Here is a 25,878-nt window from a genome sequence, read left to right as displayed (position 1 = left end):
AATCTATTTCAGAACATTTTTTTTCTTCTCTATACTTCCTGTTGTTAGTCACCACTTAATCCCAACCTCTCCTGCTATGCCCTTAGGAGATTATCAGTCCAATTATTGACTCTATAGCTTTATCTATCCTGGATTTCTTATACAAAACCAAACAAAAAACAAAGAAACAACAACAATGATGAAGTTAAACAGAGAAAAACTGCAATCATAAAGAAAGCATAAAATATTAAAAGCTGGGACAATTTTAAAATGGATCAAAGTGGAGATCAAGTGATAAGCTTGTACATTTTAACGTAACTGCATCAGTCATACACAGGGACATATATAAACCATAAATATATTAATGAACTTTGGGCTCACATGTAATTCTACTCCTAATCTGAGTTATTAGTTCTTATGACATGGCCCTCATGGAGAGATCACTGAATATATGGGTGCTATAGAAAAGTGTGTTGAGAAATCAGATAGTGCCCATGTCTCAGAAAGAATACCACCTAGTATCTTAAAGGCTTTTCTTAAAACAAGCAGTCATCCCAGTGACTCTACATGTAAGAAGCACACCAGTCGGTGTGATCCAAGGATTATAAATAATAAAATCCAAATGCAGAGGGAATGGTATCAGAGCTTAAATTCTGAATGCCCAGTTTACAGATGACTATGGATGACAGTGTAAACCCAAATTCATTAGCAGGGTCCCCATGAGGATTAAGCTTCTGTAAATATTCGAGAGATGCAAATAGCCTTGCTATGAGATAGAAAGTATTGTAATTTATTTATTTGCTCCAGACATACAGCTATGGAATAGTAGATATAAAAATCTCATACTTGTCCTTCCAAACCCTTCAGTTTCTTTATGACTTTGAGTTTAGTAAACATGTAGCCCAGATATCTTCTGGCCTATTCCAAATTCACCCACAAACTTGTAGAAGGAAAACAATCTGTTAATGAGTTTTATAGTATTTGTCAGGCTCTCAATTTGTCTTCGAATTTCTATTCCAGGAAGATAGCTTATCTTCCAACTGATATGCCAGGGCTTGTACAGGGTCATTTCCTGGGATAAATAATCATTTCCCACATACTTGTCAGAGTTATCAGTTTTTAGCTTTTACCATCTAGTATTTTCTCACTTGCCTTCAATACTACAAATTAAAGTATTATTGAGTGTATGAATTAATTGATTAATATAGTATTAATCAAGGGAAACATTTAAAATACATCTATTAGTTAACCCAAATACACTAGGATACTTCTCTGCTGTACAAATACATCACAGGCAAACAATTTCAAGATGTTTAAGTCAGAAAAGGATCATCAGTTAGAATCAGTGTTCATGGTTCAAAGAATATGCTGACTCTCTAAGGGTAGAAGAAAATTTCCACACTGTACTTTTTTTCTTGATGATTCTATCTTTGGAGGGTATGTTAAGCCTACCACTGGAGATCCCCACAGTCATCCAAGTCATAGATGATCTTGAGGGATTGTTGGCTTGTTCCAGAATGACATTTTTTGCCTTTCGGTGGTGACACATTGGTGAAAGGTTTATGACTTTACTGACAGACACGGTACTGGCTGAATCCAAATTTAAATACACCCAGTAGAATGATGGAAGCAAGCGGTAATGGTCCTTGCTGGCATGCAACATTTACTCTATACAGCACATGGGCTCAAGATGACTTCTAAGTCCACAGAGCTTATTTATTATTCGTTTTTAAATAAAAATGTTATCATGTGATTAAAGCACTGAGCCAGATTTAGCATTATGAAACCATACATTTAAGGGGTAGATTCTATTTAGAAAATTACTCCCATAGCATTGGAAGAATTGCACTTTATTTTCAATGTCACGTCTGCATTTTTAATGACGAAAGAGACTGACTGTCTTTAGGTCCCAGTGATATAACGCCTTATGTCAGGGCACTGAAATGATCAGTTTAGCTTTGGAAATTTTATAGTCTAGTGCTCTCGGAATGCTAATAAGCATTGCTCATTTAATGGGAAAAGGACAGTACTAGCATCAAGGTAGGGAAATGGGGGAGGTGATTATAAAAGTTGGAAGCAAACATCACGAGCCTACTTTTCTTCTCTCCCCCCACCTCATTTCCTTGGCTAAAAGCTCCCTTTTTCTGACACTTAGCTTAAACCTTGTTATATATCTAAAGAATCCCCATTGTGAAAGAAAATGAAAATGATATTGGCAAGAATTTGCTGGGTGATTATGTTAGCCAGATATGGGATTCATGAAGACAATTCACAATGCTTACTAATAATTCAAGTCAACACAAATGGTCTTTCTTTTGTTTGTCCTTGTGTATTTAAATGCAAATATGTCATAGTCCAAAATGTTGAAATTTCATATCTATGATTTATAATGCTGAGACTTCCTGAAATTCAAACTATGATATATTTATACACAGTGAAGAGAAATATTAAATATTCAGAAAGGATTCTAAAGTAGTTCAGAATGCTTCCTATGTCTCATTTTGATGTTATGTCATATTTATCATTTACATTTGACATATAAGCAAATATGTGTATAGAGGTATTTGAATTAATATGTATCTCTCAGTTCAATGTAACCCAGTTTTAACCTATTGTCTCTAAATGAAAATGATTTCGTTGCACTAGAGCCAAGGTCACTGACACTCCTTAGTTCATTCTTCTACTTGGCTTCCCTCTGACTTCTGAAGTCAGGATGATCTTGGACAGAGGGACAGAGATCATCCCTTTAAACAGTGGCCTACACAGATGTGATCTCTTATTTAAGAAAAAATATATCATATGGGGCTGTATAAAAATCCCAATAAATTATTTTTTAATACACACAGACCCTGATTGAAGACCTAGACATGGCCAAAAGCAATTCCAAAGAGCTTCTAGATTCTTATTACAAAGAATACTATTATAAAGAATATCTATATGTTAAGAATTAGGTTGTAGATGGACCTTGGGACTTGACTTCTTAACACAAGAACACTTAGTTCTAACAATCCAGCATTCTGTGATACTCACCTTCCCGACATGATCGCAAAAGACAAAATAGGTGCATAAGCAAATGTGGAGAAGAAAGCTGATGGTGTCTGGCTATCAGAAGATATAGCATCTGTGGTCTTAAAGGTTTGAAGATAAACAAGAGGGCCATCTAGCTGAGAAGCAACAAAGCCCACATGGAAGAAGCACACCTGCCTGTATGATCACGAGAAGTTGATGGGATCCGGCATCAGGCAGCTAAGACCCAGAACAAAACCATACCCAAGGTGATTGGGGGTGGGGGGGGCAGGGCGGCATGGAGTGGAGACCCAATGTCCCTCTGTAGACAACTGGATATCCCCTCACAGAGGGGTCAAGGGAAGAGATGAGCCAGTCAGGGCACAGTATAGCACTGATGAAACACACAGCTTTCCTCTAGTTCTTTGGTGCTTCCTTCCCCCCACTCTCACGACCTCAATTCTACCTCACAAATCAGATTAGACCAGAGTATGCAAACAGCTACAGACAAGAGCCTACAACACAGGGAAGCCAGGATAGATAAACCCCTCAGGGCCAACAATGAGAGTTGAGATACCAGGAGGACAAGGGGAGGGTGGGGGGAGAAAGGGGGAACAAATCACAAAGATCAATCTGGGAGGGGGACAAATAACGGAAACGTGGGTGAGGGGTGACAGAAGATGATGTAAGATATGGAAAAAATAATCTATAACTTATCAAAGGTATGTGAGGGAGGGTGGGAGGGGGAGGGAGGGGAAGAAATGGGGAGTGGATATCTGGGGCTCAGGTGGGAAGAGAATGCTTTGAAAATGATGATGGCGGCATATGTGCAAATGTGATTGACACACTGGAGGAATGTATGTATTGTGATAAGAGATGTAAGAGCTCCCAATAAAAGTATTAAAAAAAAAATCAAGACCCCAGATTTGGTACTAACACAAAGAAGAACATGGTATATGAATACATTAGTATTGATTAGAAAAAAGAGATTTTTTAGCATTTATTGCCACTTTTCTTTTTCCTTGTGCAGCTATTATTAAGTCACCATTATGTAAATAGATTCCAGTTCACTGATTAAACCCACTATTGCTTTAATAATAGTTTAGATATTTTGTACTGTGCTTTGTTTAATTTTAATACAGCTATTTCAAATTTCTTTGTCGAAAGAAGACAAATCAAAGTTAAAAAAATACTTAATTTTCTAAGCGTTGAAAACCCTTTGAAGCAGCTCTTTTCTGTGTTGGGATGCTAGCAGAAGGATCAGCAGTTTGAAACCCCAGCCCCTCTGCTTCAGAAAGACAGGGCTCTAAGCTCCCATGAAGAGTTACAGTCTTGGAGACTCATGGGGTCATTTCTACCCTGTCATAGGGTCACTGCGCATTGACATGGACTCGATGGCAGTGAGTTGGTTTTTAATTCACCTACTATAATATTACTTCTCATTGTTGATAAATCTCTTGCTTTTACTAGATTTACTTATGTAACTCAAAACACCTTGCGTTTTTATTAAGGAGATTCTGAGAGAATGAAAGTAATACTTTTACTAATCAATTCAGAGGGAAGTGTATTTTTAAATGTTCTTTCCCACATCTTGGTGAGATCCTATTAAAATATTTAATGCATGAGTTATTTTTGTGACCTCCATGATTTTGCCTGGATTTATCTAATTCCCATAATGTTGATCTGCAGAATATTGTGGGTAGTAGAGTCACTAATTTAAAAAGTGAATACAGTTTTTGGAATATTAGTAAAGACGTACTAGAAGTCATCAAAATAATATTTTAAAATTATCTATATACACATAGATAATTTATTATTTGTCATAAATATTTTTGTTAGAAACGGAATCATCCTTAACTAGCTTTGGTATGAAAATAAGACAAATATTAATATTTCTTCCATTTGGTTTATAGATAAAATACCACATAATTGTATTTACCAATAGTGTTTATTTTCTTCTACTTTATAACATTTTTGGCTATAATAGTAAAATTCTATTAAGCATGTTAAATTGAGCCCCCTTTTGTCAATGTAATTGCAAGACAGAAATTCTATTATTTGGCCAGAAATCTATATCCATTTAAAAATATTTCTTTATTACTTACAAGTTCATATATTATTGGAATGGACTCATAATCAATCCTCATATGGAGAATGGAGGACTGGCGAAAGGGCATAGAAGGAGACTTTTGGTGTGCAGCAATTTAGAAAGTCATTACATAAAAAGATGAAAAATGCGCACAACTTAGACACTCTGAAGACCATGAAGAGAATCAATAACTTCATACCCACCCAAACCTGGAAAAGGAGTATTTATCTTCCTTGTGATATGTGTATTAGAGCTTAAGTCCTGAGCCCCCTGTTTGCAGGAGGCTCTGGATGACAAAGAAAACCCCAAATCCCTTTGTAGAGTGCTCATGGAGAGGAAGCTTCCACGGAATTCCTTCTGACCAGGATATGAATAGCCTTGCCCTCATGCAGAATCCATTAGAAAGTAGATTATCTCCACTTCCTTTCCAGCCAGCCCAGGGAAGGGCGGTCTCCCTTAGAAGTTTGCCTGGATGTGTCCTGGTACCGGAGTGGTATTGGGGGTGGCAAAGCCATGAGCCATGCTCTATCAAGGCCTTGACTGCCTTGATCAGAAGGCTCTGGGACAATCTTGTAAACTATTCTGCTCAACTAACATAATGTACATGTCCCAATCATGGTTCTATTAAATGTTCTTTTGTCCCACCATTAACAATGATATCATTGTTTGTGTTTGTGGTAGTTTCCTTTGCCCTCCCATGTCCTTTACAAAGCTCTAGATCTCAATAAACTCTTGGATGCCATGGTGGCCTTGTGCTAATGGAATCCCTCACTATGATGATGAGTCTGTGTCTTTGTCTTGTCTTTGCTGAGTTTAAGGCTTGATAACTGTGCTCCTTAAGTCATGTTTGACATTGGGGTCTCTTTTGTACCCCAAAGCAGGAAGAACTTATTAGTTGTTAAAGGTTAAAATAAATCATACTTACTAGAGTTATAAAGATAAAGGGATCTTTTTGTAGTCAAGATGTTACAGGCTACAGAGGACAGTATTCATATTTTTGTTACGTACCCTCCAGTATTTTCTAACTCCTGAAGACTCATGTATGACAGCATGAAAACCTACCTGGATCTCCACCATCCTCACAGTTGTTGTGTTTGAGGCCATGTTGCTCCCCTGGTTGGCAACCCATATTGTCAAGGATCGTCTTTTTCACGGACTCTAACTTTAGCAGGCATGATTTACTTTTCTAGGAACTATTCTCTATTGATAACATGTCCACCATGTTTTTGGCAAAGTTTTACCATCCTTACTTCTAAGGAGACTCTGTCTTCTTCCTCTAATGCAGGTTTGTTTGTTTTTCTGACAGTCCATGGTCCTTTTAACATCCTTTGCCAACATCAGCGTTTAAATGCATCAACTTTTCTCCAACCTTCATTGTCCAGGTTTCACATGCAGATGATTCAAAACAGCATGGCTTGAATGAAGCACACCGAGTCCTTAAAGTGACATCTTTGTTTACTAACAGATTAAATATATTTTATGCAGCAGATTACCCCAATATAATACACAATTCTTCTTTGGTCTTCCTTATTCAATGTCCAACTTTCCCATGCATATGAGGTGATTAAAAATATCATGACGTGGGGTCAGGCGCACCTTAGTCCTCAAAGTAACATCCTTGTTTTTCAGCAATTAGAAGGGGTCTTATGCAGGAGTTTTATCTAAAAGCGTTATGTAATTTGGTATCTTGCCTGCTGTTCCCTTGAGAGTTGATTGTAGATTCAAGTAAAATGAGATCCTTGACAAGTTCTAATTTTTACCATTTATCATGATGTCTATTAGTTCAGTTTTGAGATTTTTAATTTTCTTTACATTGAGATTTAATCCATACTGAAGACTGCAGTCCTGGAAGTTCATCAATGAAAGCTTCAAGTATTCTTGGCCTTCAGCAAGCAAGTTTTGTCATCTGTATATCTCGGGATGTTAATGAACCTTTCTTTGATTCTGATGCCGAGTTTTATATTATAGGCCAGTTTCTGGAATTATTTCCTCAGCACACAATGGAACAAATATGGTGAAGGATACAACCTTGACACACACCTTTCCTGATTTTAAACCATGTGGTGTCCCCTTGCTGTTTGAATGACTGCCTCTTGATCGATGTGAGGTTCCAAATGAGCACAATCAAGTGTTCTGCAATTCCCACTCTTCTCATGACTATCCCTAGTTTGTATGATCCACACAGATGAATGTCTTTGTATAATCAATAAAATAGACATAAACTTCTTTCCAAGATTCTTGTTTTTAGTTAAGATCTGATGCCAGCAATAATATCCTCCATGCAGCATCCTCATCTGAAGCTATCTTGAATTTCAGACAATGTACTGCTGCAACCATTTTAAATTACCTTCATCAAAATTTTACTTGAATGTGAAAATTAGTGTTATTATTCCATAATTTTAATATTCTTTTGGGTCACCCTTCTTTTGAGTGGGCAAAAGTGTACATCTCTTCTAGTTGGTTGGCAACTTGAAATTTCTCGGCACAGACTAGGGAATGTCTCCGCTCAGCCTTACTCTGTGCAAGCATTGCGATTGGCATTTGGAAATTCCTGAAGCCTTATTATTCTTGTATGTAATTATTCAATTTAGTTTTACTGAGGCTCTAATCCTAACCCTTCTGAATGGCATTTTTATGAAAGAAGGTCGACAGGGAAAGCAAGCACATGCAGGAGAAAGTACGCCCTCATGTGGCCCTGGAGGCGGATAGGTCTATGACATCTAAGTCTATAGTAGTTCCTCCCTCAAAGTTCTGAGGAAGAAGCGACAATGCTAAACCTCTGAGTTGGAATTCTAGCTTTTCAGAACTCTGAGAAAATAAATTTATGATCTTTAAATTCACTCACTTTACGGTATTTTGTTAAGGCAAGTCTAGGAAACGAAAGCATCCCCCCTTCTTGTAGAAACCATTTTGGGGTGTCACTATGGGTGATTACATGAAGAAGCCATTCTCCTGGCTCCAAAGAATGCTATCTCATGTTTTCCACGGGCAAGGATGCCACCCCCACCCTCAACTAGGGCCTTTCCGGCACTGGTGGTTCTGTCAGGCAAGATAACCTCAATGTCGAGGTTCAAACTTACCAGCTGCTCCACAGAAGAAAGATCCAAAGCCTCTAAGAGACTATAGACACGCCCTGCGATTGAGTCGATACAGACTCATGGAGCCCCTATAGGAGAAGGTTTCCAAGATGCTGAGTGTAGAAAGCCTCATCTTTCTCATGCGTACCCGCTGGTTTCAAAATGCTGACTTGCGGTTAGCAGCCTAAACATAACCCACTGCTCCACCAAAGCTTCTCCCAGAAGCTGTAGACTAGGGTCACTGTGACTTGGATTCAACGTGATGGTGGTAGGTTTGGTGTTTTTTTCCATTTACGAAGACATTGGAGTTGAGTAGGGAAATTAAAAGGGCAAATTGGATGCAGATTTGAGAAATACAGTACATAAATTACGTTCACGTTAAAATGATTACCGCATAGGAATGACAGTCAAAGGTAATGAGAAAAGGACCTCTCTTCCAGAGAGCAAAGCAATTATCTTGCAAGACTGCAATGTGACTGTGAATCTCAGACACACTGCCTTCCTACTTTTTACACAGAACTGGTGTTTCTATGTCATTGTTATGTTACTTAATGATGCCAATTATTTAAAAATTAAGCGCAGGGTACTTCACGACACGATTTATTATACAAAGGAGAGCTGATTTTCCTTTCCTCCAGGGGAACAGCCTTTTATGACTGTTTCTCATGCCTTTCATATTTTCCCTGGAGCTGTGCGGACACTTTTAGTGGAAATTTCCGACATAAAAAATTAAAAAGGTCAATTTTATGATGAAGCACAGTAGCTTAGATATTCTAAATGGCACCCCAGACTTAAGAATCTAATTGCTTTTCCATAGCACAACTCGCTGAAGTGTCCACACTGCACGCCGGTCCAGACAAAAGCCAGGATGCATCTCTCCCTTCTGTTGGAAGGTCCAGTGGGAGTCTCAGAAATGAGTGATGCTATAAAAAAGGGAAATCACTGAGTGCCGGGAAAAATTGCAATAGAGTAAAACTGTAATTATAGCAGTCTTATTCCATATGTCTCTGTGTATTCACTCTGAGTCTCATCACCTGTTCAGGCACAGGTGTATTTTTAATCAAGCCAGAAATGGTACAACCCCACCAGACAAAGCCGTCTGAATGCACGACAAATACATCCTTATGGCTGACTGCTTTGGTTAGCTGAGCGACAGAGATGAGGCCCATGGCCATGAAGTACTTACATAAGATTCACTGAGGATGTTGAAGGTAGGCCAAAAGGAAGGTCAAGTTTCATTCTAGTGTAAAGGGTTTGGGAAATGTATCTTTTACTGATTTCGGTTAGTACACAATAGGAATATGACCAACTGGTTGCTGTAGAGGAACAAAAGGCTTAGTAATTTTGAGGGGGAAAATCAAGACAAGGAAAGTAAGCACACATGCTACAAACTACAGCAAAGGCTAAACCAAAGTCACACCCATTGCTGCCAGTTTGGTCCCACCTCAAAGTGACACGATAGGGCAGGGGACAACAGCTCCACAGAGGGTTCAAAGCTGAAATCCTTACGGAAGGGGTTGCCACATCTTTCTTCCACAGAGCAGCTGGTGGGTTCACACGGCCAGCTGAGAGCTAAACCACAGTACCACCGGGGCTCCTTCCAAATCAAGACCAGATGCTCATTAACCTACATTAACTGTGCAAGCCTGAAGTCTCACGTTGGTTTCTGCTGGAGTTCATGAAAGCTTCATTATGTTTGTTGTTGGGGACTGCCAAGTTCATTCCAATTCAGAATGATCCTCGAATGCAACACTGCCCAGTCCTGCACCACCCTTACAATTGTTAGGCTTGTGTCCATTGTTACAGCCACTGTGTCAATTAATCGCCCTGAGGGTCTTCCTCTTTTTTTGTTGATCCTCTGCCAAGCATGGCTTTCTTTTCCATGCACTGTGCATTCTGGATAGCGTGGCTGAAGTCCAGGAGAGGAGTCTGGCCGTCCTCATTTCTAGAGTGTTCTGCCTATACTTCTCCCAAGATTGATTTGCTTGTTTTCTACCAGTCTAGAGGACTTTTAATATCTTTTGCCAACACTATCAGTCAAATGCCCAATTTCTTCTACAGTCTATTCCTTGTTCGACTTCCATCTGCATATGGAAAAGCCTGACTCAATGCCGCTCAGTCAATGCTGACTCAGGGCCACCCAACAGGACCAAAGGAAAATGCCCCACGGTTTCCGAGATTATATCTTTATGGAAGTAGAGTCTCATATTTCTCCCGAGGAGTGGCTGGTGGTTGCAAACTCCAAAGTTTGCGCCCTATGCTTAACCCACAACGTCCCAGGTCTCCTTCGTGCTCATGACATGGCTAAAAATGCCATGGTCTAGGTCAGGTGCACCTCAGTTTGAAAAGTGATATCTTGACTCTTTAACACTTTAAAGATATCTTGTGCAGCAATTCACCCAATGTTGCTTTCATGCGCATTGATTTCAGATTCAAGTAAAAATGAAAATTTTAAACCCTTAATTATCATAATGTTGCCTATTGATCTGGTTATGAGGGATTGGGTTTTCTTTACCTTGAGTTGCATTCTGTACTGAAGGCTGTATTCCTTTTAGTAGCCAGTGCTTCAGGTACACCTCATCACTTTCAGCAAGCAAAGTTAGGGCATTTGCATACTACAGGTTGCTAATAAGCTTTCCTGAAATCCTGCTTTATACTCTATGCTGTTTTTATGTCATCCCAGAAATCATCACATTTTCTTTCATTAATGTTCACTGTGTCAAATCTGTTCTTAAGATATTCTCTAAATTCCGGGACATACTCAAGGTTGCTTTGGGTCTTGTGGACTTGTTTTATAGTCTTTAGTTTTAGTGTGAACTTACATATGAATCATTTATGATCTGTTCCACAGTTGTCCCTGGCCTTGTTTTGATTGACGATATTAAGTTTCGCCAAGTCTCATCCCACAGATGTAGTCAATTTGATTTCTTTGTATTCTATCTTGTGAGGTTCAGATATTTGCAACAAAGAAGTCATTGGTCTTGAAAACTTATATCATGTGATCCCAGCTGTGTTTCTAGCCCCAAAGCCATAGTTTCCAATTACGGATCTCTCATCTTTGTTTAAAACTTCTGCATTCCAGTGTCATTATCAATTATCAATGCATCTTGGTTGCATGTTTGATTAATTTCAAACTGGAGAAGTTGGTATAATACTTCAATTTCTTCATCGCTAACTTTTGGAGTTGGTGAATAAATTTACATAAAACAAAAATTGTGAACTGGACTTCCTTATAGGCATATATTCTCTTGCCACAAACAGCATTGTGCTTCCACAATAAATCTTAAAATCTTATATTTGACAACTAATATGGTGCCATTCCTCTTAAAGTTGTCAGAACTGGTATATAATCACATAACCGACTCTAACTGGTCTATACTAGTTCATGTCAGCTGAGGAATACCTAGAATATTGATCTTTATGCATTTCATGTCATTTTTTAAAACTGCTTTTTCAAGATTCATACTTTGTACATCCCACGTTCTAATTATCAGTGGATATATGCACCTGTTTCTGCTCATTTTATGTCTTGCCTTATCACTGAAGGACGGTCTCCACAGCTTTACTCTAGCCACATCACTTTTGAAGGTCAACTCTACTTGTGGGAAACGGCTTTTCCCAGTTATATTTACAGTACTTTCCAACCCGAGGGAGCACCTTCCTGGAATATCTGACCAGATTCCACTGTTAATCATAAAATTTTCAATGCCTAATCCCTGAGAAATGGGCAGGCTATTTGTCTTCCTGGTCTGCTCTTCGTCTGGAAGCGCCATTGAAACCTGATCACCATGAGTGACTCTGCTCCTATTTAAAATACTGCTGGCAGAGCATCCAGCAGCACAGCCTGCAAGTTATCACAGTAGGACAAACTGACAGATGAATGGTGGTATTTATGTCTAATAAGTGTTAAATTGTCATTAGTATTATTATCATTTCAGGAGAGTTCTAGCTGTTTTGAAGAACTGCAACATGAAAAATAAATATTTCATATGATGGAACATTTCACTCTGATTTTAAAACTCAGGATCAAAGACAATGAATGTCAACAAGTCACTAGATTAGACACTGTTAAAGTTGGTTAGTTAGCCCAACATTAAGTCAGGAACATTATCATCATTACACTAATTGTGCTTAACCTCACAAGATATTTCCCTTACTTATCTTCGGATTCCCACATACTCTTCTCTGATTATTTTTGTCATATTTATTGCCCATGACCAGTGACCAGGATATTTTGAGAATCTGGTTGATTTGCCTGGGTGCTACAATGCCTTGGGATTCTGTAGACTATCAGGCAATGTATTTTATTAGACTTTTAGTGATTGTACTGCAATTTAATGTTTAAAAGTTTTTTAAGGTTTGAGGTAAACCCTGGGAGAAAACGGATTAATATTAGGTTTCTTATTTTGGAGGCAACAAAAGTGATGGGAGAATAGCTCATTGTAGGTCATGCAGAGTCCACAGAACAGTCCATGTTTTTAAGCCTCCTTTGCTTACTGAAGAACTTACTAGGTTCCCAATGTGCCTCTTTCGAACCTGCATTCATAAAAAGGATAAAGAACAGTGGCCTAAATAAGTTCTGATTCTGCTACATGTTGTATAAGGTTTACAAATTAATTTATTTCAATCTTCTCAAACTGTACTGCTGTTGCTGCTCCTGCTGAGTACCGTTCAATGGGCTCTGACTCATACAGTCCTGTCTGCACCAGAACAAACAGTCTCCAGCCCTCCATGAGCCACATGGTCCTTGGTCAGAGGAGCCCCTTATTGCAGTCCCCGCGCCAATCTGTCGCATGCAGGGTCTTCCTCCTTTCCACTGATCCTCCACCTTCTCTCGCACAATGTTCTGATCGCCTCAGACTTTGCTGATTTCTCAAAAATGCATCAGACAAAGTCTTGGTATCATCACTTTTAAGAAACATTCTGGCTGTACTTCTAAGACATATCTTTGTTCTCTGGCAGTCTATGCTATATTCAATATTTTTTGCCAACACCATAATTTGAACACTATTTCTTTTTTGGGGTTCTCCATTATTCATTGTCTAGCTTTCAGAATCCTAAGAGGTGCTGGAAAATGCCCCCATGGCTTGGCTCAGGAGCACGCTACTCCGCAAAATGACATATTTGCTTTTTAATGCTTTAAAGGAATCTTTTGTAGCTAGTTTATCCAATGCAATATGTGGTTGTATTTGTTTGTTTGTTTGTCTTATATTTTAATCTTGTCTGCTTTTTCCTTGAGTGTTAATTGTGGATCCAAGTGAAATGAAATCTTTGAGAACATCAAGATTTTTTTCATTTATCATCAGATCCCTTATTGATCCCATTGTGAGAAGTCCCGTTGCGAAGATTTTTAATTTTCTCTATGTCGATGTGTAAGGCATCCTAAAGGATGGAGTATTTGATTTTCACCAGGTAATGAATGCTTCCACATTGTGTTGAATCATGGATATCTTCCAACAGATTGAACAAGTAGTTGTATTCTGATCCCACCCCTGCCCCTTGCCCCCATAGGCTAGTGAGTGGATCCCACAGTGAATCTGTTGAGCATCTCAATCGATATTTCAACAATTCCTGGACCTGTTAAAAATTTTGCCAATACATCCAGTGCATCCTTGACTTCCTCCTTTAATACCGTTGTTTTTTCATCATATGTTACCTCCCAAAATAGCTGAAAATCAAAAGCTACATTTGAGTGCAATGTCTCTATGCCAAGTATCTTCTTTTGATGATTTTTCTGTTGTTCATTCTGCGGTCTATAGATGTTTCCAATCTTGAAACAAAAGGCTTAGCGTTTTTCTTCAGTTCTGTAAGCTTTAGAAATGCTTCCTTTTGGCTAAGTGCACTCTTGCACATTCTCTTATAGCACTTGACTTTGTCTTCTTAAGCCACATTTGAAAATCTTCTGGTCTGATTTTGATGCTGTTGCTTTACTTTGTGTAAGCTGCTCTGCATTCAAGAGCAAGTTTCAGAGTCTCTTCTGACATCCAGTTTGGAATTTAAAAAATTTATTTTTGTCGGGCAGTTCGTTGTCCTCTTGGGCTCACATTTTGTTGTGATGTTGTAAACTATCCCACCTTTATTTGAAATCATAGTAGGGCCAGCTCTGTCGGCCAAGTTCAGCAGGGCTGGCAAACAAAGACATACTAGGAAGAAGGATGTGATAGTTTCCTTCTAGAAACTGGCTGATGGAAATTGGACAAATCGTAGCGCAACCCTGCCTGGTCTCATCATGAAATAGTTCTTCATGTTGGAAGATGCTCAAATATGACTGGGATGAACTGCTTCCTTAAAGTAGTCTACTCTAACAGTGATGGTGGAGGGTAACTTTGGGGACCTTCATTAGTTGATGTTGCATAATTCAAAATGAGAAGAAACGGCTGCAAACATCCATGCATAATTGGAATGTGGGATGTATGAAGTATGAATCTAGGAAATTAGAATTTGTCAAAAAGAAATGGAACATATTAAAGTTGATATATTAGGCACTTGTGAGCTGAAATGGAATGTTAATGGCCTTTTCTACTATGCTGAGAATGACAAAGTAAAGAGAGATGATCACACACTCATGGTCAAAAGAAATTTCAAGATCGATCCTGAAGGACAAATCTTTCAATGATAGAATAATATCCACGTGCCTGCAAAGAAGACAAGTTAATACCAGTACTATTTAAATTTCTGAAACCATCACTAACGTCAAAGATGAAGAAATTGAAGATTCCCTCCAACATCTTCATTCTGAAGTTGATAAAATGTGCATTACAGATACATTGAAAATTATTGGTGACTGGCATGTGAATGGTGAAAACAAGGAGAAGAATCTGAATGTTGAAATCAAGAATGTATGGCCTTGGTGATAGAAATGACACAGGGGATTTCAAGACCAATAATGACCTACTAACTGGAAATTTGTTTTTTCAGCACCCTAAACAGCATTTCTGTGCATGTCACCAGATGGAGCTCGCTAAAATCACATTGACTACATCTGTGGAAAGAGATGCCAGAGAAGCTCATTTTCATCTGTAAGAACAAGGCCAGGGGTCTCATGTGGGTCAACTGCTCTAGGCAAGTTGAAGTTGAAGAACATTAACACAAATCCACAAACACCAAAGTCTGACTTTGACGATATTCCACTTGAATTTAGAGACCATTGGAAAAATAGATTTGATGTGTTGAATACTAATGTTGGAGACTAGATCAGTTACAGGATGATGTAAAGACATCATCCTTGACAAAAAAGCAAGTGGTCATTAAAAAGGGAGAAAAGACATATACAGCTGCCCCTGGTTATTTTTCTCAGCATATAGGCAACCTGTTACTTCTCTGTACATACATGCAGTCGAGCACCTGAGACAGCATGCCAGAGGCCTTCAATTGTCAAGAACAGAATTAAGAGCAACTAAGGATTCTGCAGTTTAACTTGTTGGGAAGAAACAGTGTTAAGTGTTTGTTTCTTTGACGCAGAATTTGTTTAGCATCCCATGATGGCAGCAAGAGAAGCGGCCTACTACATAACAATCTCACACAAGAGAGGGGCTCCAACTACCTGCCCCAGAGGACAGCAAATCTGAGGCATATTTAAATTTAAATCTCAGGGCACCAGAACAAGATCACGACTGAGACGTGGAGCTAGGGAAAAACTCTAAAGTAACACCAATTTGTATTTGGCTCTACTCCTGTAATTCCCATGAAAGGGTGTGTGTGGGGGGATCTATCTTCCATTCCCTTTTTGTTTCCAGTCACATTTTAAAAAATTGTGTATTTTTATGCAATATTGTCCTTACCCTGGAAATACATGTCCTCTCAAGTTACAAAGTTGGTTATCAGCCCTCTTGTAGGCCTGGGTTCCAAATGGATTAGCTCTAGATTCCAGACTGTGGTAATTCAGGCACCTCTGGTGGAGCTCTAAGAGCCACCAGTGGTGCCGTGGCGAAGGACTCTTAGATAGTGCTTGCTCCTCAGCCAGACTTGACGGAGAAAGAGACTTGATGGCTGGCTGAGGAGAGCTTTCACTGTGGACGGATGATTGGATCCTTAATGTTTTCTGATTCTGACTTATGGTAACTCATTAGCTACTCTCCTAAGTGTTGTTTGAGGTGGTCATTGCAATGCATTATGGGACCCAGCAGAAGAGCAGAGTGCTGTAGGAGGAACTTGGCTGGTGTCAGAGAGGCTTAAAAAGATGAAGGGTGAAGCACCTCTGCCTGAGGGCGTTTACACTCGGCTGATGCAGGGATGGAGTCTCCTTCCTTTGGTAGCTGGAGAAGGTCAGCAAGAGACTTCATGCTATTTCCTCCAACTCCTGTGAGACCATTCTACTTGTGTTCTGCATCAAAATGAACCAGAAATGATTCCAAAGCAGTGGGGTTTTGGTTCTTGTCAAGATGGGATACTTCCCAAACACAGAATAAGCCTGAAGCCTCTTAAAGTTGTCAAGGATCAAATCAGTAAATGGAATTGCAAGGAAAATATTTGCAAGAGGGTAATACATTTTCTTTTATGTTTATCTGAAAGTCATTCTATTTCCCGTTAAGACTAAACGTGTCCAATGAAACCCTTCAGTAAGTTTAGAAGGCGGGCATGTGAGCTGGCCTGCCTTTGAGATGCATATATTTATATGTGAAAACTAAATTGCTTTCAGAAACAGGGACAGAGAGGGATAATCTATTAATCCTTGACAAACCACAAAGTGTCACCCATATTGACAATCTGTTTTTTTTGGTTTTTGTTTTTTGTTTTTGCTTTGTTTCGTTTACTGCATAGGCTACAGTAGAATTAAATTCTGCTATAAATATAACCTGGTCAAAGTCAAATGAAGATGCTAAAAGGAATGGAAAGCAACTTTCCCTGTACTACTGAAAATAGTTCCTAAGCATAAACAAATCAAAAGAGGGAGAGAAGATGAGTTCAAGATATATAGTGCATATTATCATAGTCTTTCTAGAATAAGAAATCTCATAGCAACAGCAAAAAAAGACCTATTCAGAGGTAAAACAAAATTCAAATATTTTCCAAAAATCTAGTGGCATACTTAGCTGACTGTGTAAATATAGTCTTCACTTCTGTCAATAAATATTCATGTTAATTTTCTGGACAAGAAATCAATTTCATGCTAGCTGAAATACTGTGGAAATGGGTAGATTAAACTATGCTGTTGGCTACATGTTTCCAGTCCCCCAAATAACCATATGGCATTGAATGTGTGTAGGTCACTCTGGAGATTTACTGTAATTATGTCATGATGTGCTTATTGTTCTGGATTCGGCAGCCTTTCTTGTCTCTCTACCTGCTTTGTTCAAGAACAGCTGCTGACTTCAAGCTGTTGTCTGTTTCCAGCCCTGCGCCCGAATGAAGAAATGCTTTCTAGGGAAGTTATGTTCCTAAGCCGGAACGGCAACAATGAACGGATTCAATGGGGGAACATAAAGCTCACTGGGCAAAAGTAGTCATCAGCCAGTGCTACTTGACTGCTGCCAATTCTGATTGGTAAATAACTCTGCCTATGCAAATTATGCAGAGCTGCAAAGGATGGGGGTGCATTCAGTGGGCAGAAGAATCGAATATTGCTTTGCACAGCACCTGCTTATGGGTTTCATTAAAACGATTGCATGAGTGAGTCTCAGCTACTCTTTCTACTAGCTATATGTGCCCAGTCACTGGACTCTGGGAATCTGATGTCAGAGTGTAGGGACGTGCCATTATTTTATGCTATGGACACACACACACAAATATATCTACATCTATAAATACATAGAGAAATATATTGCTATAAAATTATAAGAACATTTATTAAGTAAAACTATATTTTCTAAAATTAGGACTATTAGTTCTCAACATATCCTCCATCTAGATCTGGAAGCAGTGTTTACATCTCTCTAGCCTTTCTTTGAAAAATTCTGGGCCTTTCCACCCTTAAGGGAACAAATTATGTGCTTTTCTTTCTTTTTTTTCCTAGTATGGGGAAGTAAAAGGCATCAGAAGGGTCATGACCGGGCTGCAGGGTGGATGGGGCAGGCTTCCGAACAGAACTATGGTAGGTTGTCCCCTTTAACCTCGACGAATGAGCCAGGGCCTTCCCATTGGTTGCCTTGGAAGAACACTTTCTCAGCACGATTTTCCTGGCTTTTCCTCATCAATGCGATTTTGAATTGTCTTAAAACTTCTTCATAATAAGTGCTGTGATCCTCCTGTATCCTTGGAGAAAATGTATCCTTATGAAAAAAAAATTGCCGTAACCTTTTGAGCTGACTTCTCCGCCTTGAACGTAAATGGCCCAGCAGCCAGAAGCCATTCAGAAGCCACTGGTTGAATCGGACTGTGCTCTCTGGTTCATATTGGCAGATTCATCCTTATTATAGGTTATTCCTTAATATAGTTTTGATAAGCTTTGATCTTGCTTCAAAGATGAACGGAAAGAACGATTTTTGTGCTAGCTAATCTCACAATGTTGTTTTAAGTGTACTTTTCCCAAGGCACCCAAATGAGAGAAAAATGAGCATGTCACAGAGAGACCTTGCCTGTAGCCATCCACTGATTACAAAGATATGATTAAACATGTTTGTTTGTAATAAATTTGTGCATATATGAACCGGAATACATGAATAGCAATACTTTTTGACTTATCCTCCTGTGTGTATGCCACTTCAAATATCTGTGGGGAAAGTTTACAATCATTTTATTCTGTTTTCTATGCATTTTTGAAGTCTCTCCTATGCATGTACACGTACACACACACACACACACACTAATACACCCATAAGAACTCTGCTCATACCGTGGTGTGCCTAAGCACTCAGCTGCTGACCAAAACATGGGCAACTAGAAAACACTTAGCAGCTCTAAAGATTTACAGCTTAGAGCCCCCCTGGCAGTTCTGTCCTGTCCTATGGAGCAGAATTGGCCTGATGTCCATGGGTACACAGATATGCATTACTTATGTATTGTTGTCAGGTGCTGCCCAGGCAGCTCCCCTCAAAGCCACCCTCTGTACCACACAATGAAATATTGCTTGGTCCTGCATGATCCTCACGTGTGAGTATCCACTGAGCGAGTCACTGGGTCAGTCCATCTTATTGGAGGGGGTGTCTTTTTCCTTTTATTTAGGTTTTTCCTTCTTGGTGACTGTTTACTCTACCAACCATGATGTTTCTTGATAATATGTTCAAAGTTATTAAATAAAATTATCAGTGGGATGAAGTTTTGCAATCCTTGTTTCGAAGTAATATTCTGGATGTACTCCTCCCAAGACAGATTGGTTTTGTATTTGTGGAAATCCATGGTATATTCTTTATTCTCTGCCAGCACCATAATCCAGTCATTCCAAGCAATTCTTCCTCTTCCTTTTTGAGAGCCCATTGTTCGCACACAGATGAAGGGAGTGAAATTACTATGACTTGCATCTTAGCGCTAAAGGTGACGATGCTTTTGAACACTTTTTAACGAGGGTTTTTGCAGAAGCTTTACCCAATGCAATTTGTCATGTGACCCCATGTGACTGCTATTTCCATGAATGCTGACTGTGGACCCAATTAAAATAAACTTCTCAATAATTTTAATATTTTTCTTGTATATCATGACATTTCTTTTTGGTCCAGTTATTAAGATGTTTGTGTTCTTGGGTTTCATTTTCTTGATGTTGAAGTGTAATCCATACTGAAGGGTATAGCATTTTTTCCAACAGTTTTATTGGCATATAGTCCATATCTCACACAATTCAGTAGTTCAATCATATCCAAAGAGTTATGTAATCATTATGCAAATCCAGTTTAGGACATTTTCTTTTTTCTTGCATTCATTGTTGTGAGCTCCCCAATCCCTGTCCTCCACCTTCCCTGCCATATCCCATATTCAGTTACTGTCTTTATAGATTTAATTATCCTGGATTTCATGTACAGGAAAAAGTATCAGAAAACCACAATAATAACAAAGTAAGATGGAGAAAAACCTCAATTCAAAAGAAAGTAGAAAATATTTAACTAGAACAAATTTAAATGTGTTGAAAGGGAGATCAAATGCTATAGGGTTAAATTTAAACCTAACTATATCTACAACAATACAATTGAATTGTCAATTGAAAGAGTATAATGAAAACATACAAGCCTGACACACATTTTTTTTCTGGGTTTTAAACTTACTGGGGATGCCCGCTCCTTGAGAGAAAGACGGGCTTCCTACTCCTGTACATTGCTAATCTCGGAAGTTCACGGGGCAGGGCTACCCTGTCCTACAGTGTTGTCATGAGTGGGCAGTGATGCAATGACAGTGAGATTTTGATAAGAACTTATCCTTGGTTTACTTGCCTCTCCACAAACTTTAATAGACCTCCAGGGGCAAAGTATTTATCTACAAAATGAGCTTGTGCTCAATAGACTACTGCTAGCTGTGGACTGTTCTAAGAATGTGATTTGTGTTGGAAGTTCAGGGGAAAGTAAAGGTAAATCATAATCCCGAACTCCTCCACTGTGATGGTAATGCATATGGTAATGAAATAGAAATGTACTACAGACACCAACACATGGGTTGGGTGTATACATTTTATTTGTCGTATGTTAAATGTATCCTTTAGCTTGTGTTAATACAGAAACTTTGTCACAAAATTGACTGTATGATGACTATGCCTGTAGTTATAATATGATGTGGATAACAACTGTCCATATCAGGGTCTCATAATCCATCTTAATTTCAGTGTGAAAAGTGGCCTTATTTATTTGTTTTTAAAAGTTCATGCCCACGAACTTGCTTATCTTTTGCTAGGTTTTAGATCATGGTAAATGGGTGGGTTGTGTGCAAGGCTGTGGATGGTAGCAAATACGAGGAAGCATCAACAAGTGTGTGGGGGAAAATTTCAAATCTTTTGAGTTCATTTCCCATGAACTTTTTAATGGTGGCTCATACGATTTTTAATTTAAATCACTGTCATCAAGCCTCATCTGACTCATACTGACCCTATGGGATAGGCATGAACTGCCCCTCTGAGTTTTCAAGACTGTAACGCTTTACAGAAGCGGAAAAGCTCATGTTTCTCCTGCACATTGGCTGGTAGTGTTTGAACTACTGACCTTGCAGTTAGGTCCCCAATGTGTACTCCAATAACCACTCATCTGCAAACACCAAGCCCATTCATAGAAGGAAGATCTCAGCAAACAGCACATTTTTATTGTACTTCTTCCTTCCACTCAACTTTTACCTCTCATAAATATGTTAAAAACAAAGCTGGCAGCAGAATGTTACTCTGTGAGAGTAGCAATTACATACTAGTAATTAAACTAGGAGCGAAGTCATGATTTCAAACAGAGGCAAAAAGTATTAGTAAATGTGGTCAGATGTTTTATAATTGAGGTGCCTTTATTTTCCCTTGATAAAAGATAGCATAATGCTTCATTTTATTCCAAATGACTTCCTAGATCTTTATCCTTTAAGATATTTATCAAAATATAATTAACTGATTTTGATCACTGGAGGATTATATAGCAATCACAGTACACCAGGCACAAGAAAGATTTTAGAAAGAAGTGAGCTGATTCCTTTAAGACATATATTCAAAAGAGAAACTATAAAAAAAACACCCAAAAATCCCCGTTTGCCTCCTGTGCTGTGTGTTCTGTTGTTGGTGACCTGGGTGACCTTGTTATATGTTGTAAAAGGAGGATGTGGTGAGAGAGGACACTCTCATCTCTAACATATAGATGAACAATTTGGAGTCAATTAGATCAAAATTGGCTGGTCAATTAGGCCGATATTGGATACATGATTTTTAAAAATGCTCATTTGTTCTGAGTATATTTCTTAAAGAGGTAGACATAAAAAATCAACTTGATTAACCAAAAAAAAAAAAAAAAAAAAGCCAAGTTGTGACTCTATAATGTGCCTGCAAGGAGCAATGGTGCTTCTGTGGTTGAAAGCTTGCCTTCCATTGCTCAGACTCAGTGCTATTCCTGGCCAACACCTTGAAGCACAGTCACCACTTGGCCGTAGATCAACAGGACTAGGAAGAAAGGCTTGGTAAACTGCTTCCGAAAATCAGTCAGTGAAAACACGATGGATCACGAGTCCCACCTGAAACAGATCATAGGGTTGGGACGAGACTGCATAGCGTTTTGCTTAGGTGTGCACTGGGTCACCAGGAGTTCAGTGCCAACTACACAGCGACTAACAATACCAGCAAGCCCAGTTTGCCTGATTCCTGCAGAGGCATCCTCTGAACAGCCATAAAACCAATTGGGTCGAATTTGAATTTTACATAAGAGTGACAAGGAGCAAGTGCAGGGCTCTGGTGCATGACAAGCGGTGACTCGGCATTTGGCAGCAGTGTTTGTGCTGCAGGGAAAAGAGAGCAACCGAGAGCAGCGAGGTCAACTGGAGTGACGCTGAAGTGGTCCATGAGTGGAGTGATGAGAGTAGAGATGCCAGCTGGCCACTGGGGATGCACAGCTGAGGCCTAGACACTTTTGGGTAGAAGTGGTCCAGGATTTTGCACAATCGGAATATAACATAAAACATATAGAGGTAAAGGCAAGCCTAGTCCCATGCTTGGAATAAAGGTAGTATTTCCTAGACTGCGATTTAGAAAGGGAAAATTTAAAAAGAAGTATAGATTTAAATTTAGCCTCTTGCCTACCCGGATGCCTACTCTTCAACTTTCCTTAATTTTTCTTGCCCTCCCTCACCCCTACTTCACTTATTCTCTTTCTTTTCTCCTTTTTCCCTTTCATTAAATTCCTTTAGGTGCCTATTTTAGGGACAGAGAGAAGTTGAGAGAGTAGAATGGGGAGAACAGAAAATAGATCACATCTGTTTCCGATGTTTCAAGCAAAAGGAAAATATGTGACAATATGAACACGATGTTTTAGCAGAAAAAGAATGACTATGTTATGCGGCACAACTGGAGAAAGGGGAAGAGAGTGGGGTCCGGGTAAGCAGAGAGAAGCTTCTCAAACCCAGCCAGGTCAGAGGGGACCAGAGAATACGGTGGCAATAGAAAGGAAGGCTCGATCGGGTGGGATTGGGGCATCAGGAGAAATGAGGGGATGTGCCTGATGGGAGAAAACAATAAATTTCAGTGATAGGAAAGAAATTGCTGTTGAGGTTTAAAATGCCTGGGAAATCTAAAATATGTGAGCCCCTAAAGGTTACAGTCAGATTGAGGCACAGAATAGACTAGATACATGAAATCTGCTCAGGTAAAGCACTGAATGTGGAAAAGGTGTAACACTTGATCAATGCATGATTTTGTTAATACTTGAAAAAAACAAATAGAACCCCCCCAAATTTACTGCCATCAAGTTCATGTCCACTCATAGTAGCCCTCTAGAGCAGGGTAGAACTGCTCATGTGAGTTTCTGAGACTAGAACTCTCTATGGGAGTAGAAAGCTCCCTCAGAGAATCTGGCGGTTTCTAATTGTTGACCTTGCAATAAGCAGAACCCAAGTAATCACTACATCACCAGGGTGCCCGTATTGCTAAGCTAAAAATTAAAAACAAAAAAGACCTTAAAAACAATAAATACTGTTTGGGGCTATCAAAAGTGGAGCCACTGTGAAAAAAAATGGTATGGCACTTTCTTAATAAATTGGATATAAAAATATTATGATACAGCAATCGACTCTAAAAACCAAACACACTGCCATCAAGTCTTTGCTGACTCATCAGGCAGGGTAGAACTGCCCTTTGGAGTTTCTGAACTGCTAACGTTGCAGTTAGCAGCCCAAGGAGAAACTACTCTGCCATCAGGACTCCTCTAATTGTTCTATATCATTGTTATTAGGTCCCGCTGAGTCAGCCCAGCCCATCGAGACCCATGCACAACCTGAAGCACTGCCTGGCCTTGTGCCTCCTCACAATTGTTCCTGTGCCTGAGCCGTTGCTGCAGCCCATTGACTCATCTGCTCGAAGGCCTTCCTCTTTCTCAATGGCCTTCACTTTGCCAAACATGATGTCCGTCTCCAGGGACTGGTCTCTCCTGACACTATGCCCAAGGAATGCAAGACAAAGTCCTGCCATTCTTGCTTCTAAGAAGCACTCTGTCCTTACCTTTCCAAGACAGATCAGTTGGTCCTTTCAGCGGTCCGTGGTGCTTTCAATATTCTTCTCCAGCACCACGATTCAGATGCATTGATTCTTCTACAGTTTTCCTCATTCAATGTCCAATTTTCACATGCATAGAGAATACTGTGGCTTGGCTCAGGTGTACTTTAGTCCTCAAAGAAACACCCTTGCTCTTTAATACTCAAAAGAGGTCTGTGAAGCACATTTACCTAATGCAAAGTATCTTTTGATCTTTTACTGCTGCTTCCGTGACGACACCAATCTTTTCTTCAATCTTATCATAATGTTACCTATTAGTCAAGTTGTGAGAATTTTGGCCTTTGTGTTAGGCAGGGTTCTCTAGAGAAACAAAATCAGGATACTTATGAGTTTATATATATAAAGTTTGTACAACGAGAAGGAATAAAACAGCTAATTAGTTCACACTGCAGTACAGAGGGCTCAGTTCAACTCACTTTCCTGGATCAGTTAATAGACTGAAGGTCCTTCAACTCATGAGACTGCTGAGTCCAAGGTCAAAGAAGCAGACAGCAGAGTCTGCCCTCAGACAAGGCAGGCAGAGTTGGCAAGCAGGCAGCAGACCACAGGGTGGGGCAGCAACAGTCAGTAACGAGGGAGTGTAGTGAAGCGGGCCCTGATGGGATCTCAAGCTCTAGAGAGCTACTTAAGGTGACACGATCCACCAGAAGCATGGCAAAGCAGGGCTTAAGGAAACCTCAAGCTCTAGCAATGCATGCATGGTAAGGCCACATGATCCATGGGTTGGCTCGGCCCACAGGTAGCACAGCTCATGGTTGCAGCAAAGACTAGCTCAAGCAGCAGCATGCTGCTTGGATCACCAGAGAGCACGGTCTTCTTTACATTGAAATGTAATATCTGGAAGTTATGTCATTGGTATTTCGAATGCCAACAGGTTCACCCAAAGCGAACAGGTTTCCATCGTACTTCCAGACGAAGAACAGACAATGAAGGACTCGGTGGAAGAAGCCGCTCAAAAAGTTAGCTGTGAAGCACAGTTTTGAAGAATTTTCGAATACTGAAAGTCTAAGCAAAGGAAGTAGAACATTGTTGGCAATACTGCCAGAGAATGGGCCTGTGGCCGCAGAGCCGTCTGGATCTTCATTTGCTTATAGATGCGTCTCAAGGTAAAAAGAAACAGCTGCAAAAATCTAATGCCTGGAACTCAGAAGGTGCAAAGTATGAACTTAGGAAAATTGGAAGGGATCAAAAATGAAATGAAATGCATGGAGATTGATATCCTAGGCCATAGCAAGCTTAACTATACTGATACTGGCTATTTTGAATCAGGAAATCTTATGATTTACTATGCCTCAAATAACATAATCAAACAGAATGGCATGACATTCATTTTCAGAAAGGATCTTGTTATTTTGTTGGGTTTTTTTATATTCTGTTTTTAAAATTAAAAGATTATTTTATTGTGGGCTTTTACAGCTCTTCTAATAATCCATACATCAATTGTATCAAGCATGTTGCTATCTTTAATTTCTAAACATTTCCTTTCTATTGAGACCTTAGGATCAGCTCCTCTTTTTTCCCTCCCCCCCACCCTCATGACCCCTTGATCAAATATAAATTTTTATTATTTTCAGGTCTTACACTGACTGCCCAGTTGCTGTCTCCCTTCCCCCATGGTTTCTGTTGTTCATCCCCCTGGCGGGGCG

The 25,878-nt window shown here is 39.4% G+C and overlaps 1 protein-coding gene across 1 annotated transcript in view; it reads right to left on the bottom strand.

The window, feature by feature from the left end:
- The window catches only part of NKAIN2 (sodium/potassium transporting ATPase interacting 2), a 1,260,554-nt gene that overhangs the window by 159,193 nt on the left and 1,075,483 nt on the right, over nucleotides 1-25,878 (bottom strand). The gene's annotated exons all lie outside the window — the stretch shown is intronic.

The sequence above is a fragment of the Echinops telfairi genome, unplaced genomic scaffold (assembly GCF_000313985.2).
Source record: "Echinops telfairi isolate 266 unplaced genomic scaffold, ASM31398v2 ScPeMD7_3533;HRSCAF=4204_0, whole genome shotgun sequence".
NCBI lineage: Eukaryota > Metazoa > Chordata > Mammalia > Afrosoricida > Tenrecidae > Echinops > Echinops telfairi.
The sequence above is the reverse complement of the archived record's forward strand: the minus strand, read 5'-3'. Positions and strand labels throughout refer to the sequence as shown.